The following is a 3,537-nucleotide window of genomic DNA, read 5'->3' on the forward strand; positions in this document are numbered from 1 at the left end:
CTTCCATCCATTGCTTCTTGCCTGACTTCAGGTGCTTTGGAGAATAGCTTGACTCCCTCTTCTTTGTGGCAGCCCCTGAGATATTGGAACATTGCTATCATGTTACCCCTAGTCCTTCTTTTCAGTAAACTAGACATACATAAACTATATAAATTTATATTTTCTCAAAGCTTTTAAATGTTAAATTAATAATGTCCCCTTTCCTAGTTCCTGCATTTCTGACACAAGACAAGATTTATTTGTTTACCACATTTATATGGCTACCCATCATCTAAAAAACAACTCTGGGTGCCATACAACTTTCAATTATTTACTGGATTTACTGGTGCCTTAACCACCAGATCAAACTGGTTCATCCTTTAATTTTCCAAAGAAAATATGGTCCCCACTTTTATGCTACCCAGCCTGATAGCTGTCTTCAATCCTGACTGGCATGGGCTAAAGAGGGCTTCCCCAAGGATCTGACTGAAAGATGATCAGGCAGTTTCTTACAAGAAAGGACCAAAAACTTACCTTGGAGAGCCCACACAGCTGTTCCTGCCAGGGCGACAGCAGCCACAGCGGCTGGAATTAAGAAGAGAGAGGGCTTCATGGGGGAAAAGGCTGGAACAGACACCAGGCACAGCTTTGGCCAGTTGTAAAGAGGAACTGGGGAAGCTGGAGGGGAAAGGGAAACCACATATGTTGTCAACAAGCATGAGAAAGGAGAAGGGAGCCCAAGAGTGCATCTCTGTGGGCAGGGCCCTTCAAGGGACCTGCCAATCATCAGTGTTGTGTCCCGTGCCTGCAGAAGCAGGTGCGGAAAGTTGCAAGAGTCCCGGGCATTTGCAAAAGCTGCCCGGGACCAGACTGAGCGGCGCCGGCCTTGCGCGCATGCGCAAGGCGGGAAAGGACTGCCTTGTGATTGGTTGGAATTGCCCGTGGATCGGAGGATATATATAGAGGCTTGCGCGCCTCTGCGCTTGTCGTTGTTCGTAGATTGGAAGCAGAGAATAAAGACTTGTTAGAAATGCTTCATCTCAAGCGCCATTATTCTCCGGACTTAACAATCAGGAAGCTCTTTCCTCTTGATTCCATGTTGTTCCCAATTTATAGAACATTCTTATTCAAGCAAGTCAGCTGCAGGGTGCAGTTCAAGAGGTGGGTTATCTCCTTTAAAGCCGTGGTGGCGCAGTGGTTAGAAGGCAGTACTGCAGGCTACTTCTGCTGACTGCCGTCTGATTGCAATTTGGCAGTTCGATCCTGACCAGGCTCAAGGTTGACTCGGCCTTCTATCCTTCCGAGATAAAATGAGGACCTGGATTGCTGGGACCAATATGCTGACTCTGTAAACCGCTCAGAGAGGGCTGTAAAGCACTGCGAAGCGGTATATAAGTCTAAGTGCTATTGCTATTGCTATTTAGAGACCCCTGTGATTCAGGATCTGTCAGCCTTATGAGGTAAACCAGACTGAAAACACGATTAGATGAACTAATTCTGCTTTATCGTAAAGCATTGCATTAACAGACTCTTGCAAGTCTGACAGTACAAATCTTTGCCCACCCCCACCCCCCTCCGAGGGGCACACGACAGGGATTTTATAATATTCTTAACTTACATAGTTATTATATATTTTAATTTGCCTTATCTTTTTTTCCTCTTCGAAAATGGTGATAAGGGTTTATCAGGCCATTGCAGACTGGAATGTAGGAGAACTTTTTATCCTATTGCTATATGAATTGATTGATAGCTTCTCTGGACAATATCTCCTGACGAGAGAGAGAGAGAGAGAGAGAGAGAGAGAGAGAGAGAGAGAGAGATATTCTGTCGTCACACTTTATTTTAATAAACATGTGAGATATTATGGGAAGCAAATATGTAACATGTTTGATTACATGTAATTGATTGTCTATGCCAGGGGTAGGCAACCTTGGCTCTTTTATGACTTGTGGACTTCAACTCCCAGAATTCCTGAGCCAGCGATGCTGAAGGGAAATGGAGAGGTTTCCAAGCTAAGCTATGCTGGCTCAGGAATTCTGGGAGTTGAAGTCCACGAGTCATAAAAGAGCCAAGGTTGCCTACCCTTGGCCTATGCAAAAGGGAAGTTACTTTGGTCCTGTCCAATCACTTTTTCTCTTGCATTTTTTTATGTCTTTATAGAAAAGGGAATGTATGATGGGTCCCGGGGTTCTCCCTTTTCATAGGGAGATCTCACTTTATCAGAGTACTCTAATAAATTGCTTTTAAATGACCTTCCAACTCTGTTGCTTATTGGAAAAGGTAAACCAAGGCAGAACCTAAGATCAGATTTGGCTATCACCCCCCCAAATCTCCTTTACAGCCCCCAAAACTAGGAAAAGTCCCTTTTAAGGTCCCTTTGGGGCCTTTTGCCCCACCCACTATGCAGCTGCAGGCTATGCTATCTCTTATCTAACTGTTCCCTAGGCAACATCTCTTCATCCAGTCTCCAAAGGCCTTTCCCACAGACCATTTCAGAATCAGGATATCTCTGCCCTTGCCAGGTTGAATCTCCCAGCCTGGAAATCTAGTACAGGGGGTCGATTGACCATTTCATGGGGGTCGCCACCATTTTTTTTGTCCGCCATTTTTTCCCCTTTTCCGGCAGGTGCCTTACCTCCCTTGGGCTGGGTCAGCTGGTGGTCGGCCTGCTCCGTCTCTGCCGCTTGCCAGCTACGCCTCAGCCGGCGCAGGGGACGGAACCACGCATGCGCGGCGCTCCCGGGCAGGGAAAGTCCTTGACTTACGACCGGTTGGGTAGTCCTCAACTTACAACCGGTTTAGTCCTCGACTTACGACCGGTTTAGTCCTCGACGTACACCGGTTTAGTCCTCGACTTACGACCGGTTGGGGTCGCGGCATTAAAAAGGTTGAGAACCACTGACTTAAGCCTTTTCAATGATAATCTCCACCTCTGGGACAACTTACCTTCAGTATTTGTCCATTCATCCCTATTACAATGTTTTCCATGTATTGTTATATTATAAATCTTGCTACCTCGAATCATATAGTATAATTCTATGCACTTGGGGGCATTATTTAGAATACATTTGTATTATTTAGAATCGAATCCAAGGCATTACACAACCTCATCGTTTATTGCAGCATGGAAGAACCTGTGCCTTTCAAAATTCAACTTCCCCGAGAACATCTGCTGTCTGGAAACTCTAGGATTAGTGTTTCTCAGGCTCAACAAACTTTAAGATGTGTGGACTTCAACTCAGCATGGCTGGCTGGGGAATTCTGGGAGTTGAAGTCCATACATCTTAAAGTTTGCTGAATTTGAGAAACACTGATCTAGCCATTATTGTTTCAACATCTCTGAAGAATCCATGTGGCAATCGGGTTTTAAAATGAAGAGATACTAAGAGTCATAATAATGATGCAACTTTACATTGTGGTGGGGAGAAGAAAAGTTACTTTTATAAATCCTTCAGGGTTTTACTACTATTATGAAACCTCTTTTAAAAGAAAGTGCACCATACAAACTCAGCTTGAACTTCCACCATTAGCATAACAGGCCTGAGTGCAGCTGTCAGC

Source organism: Protobothrops mucrosquamatus, unplaced genomic scaffold (genome assembly GCF_001527695.2).
Source record: "Protobothrops mucrosquamatus isolate PMUCROS unplaced genomic scaffold, P.Mucros_1.0 scaffold1566, whole genome shotgun sequence".
Classification (NCBI taxonomy): Eukaryota; Metazoa; Chordata; class Lepidosauria; order Squamata; family Viperidae; genus Protobothrops; species Protobothrops mucrosquamatus.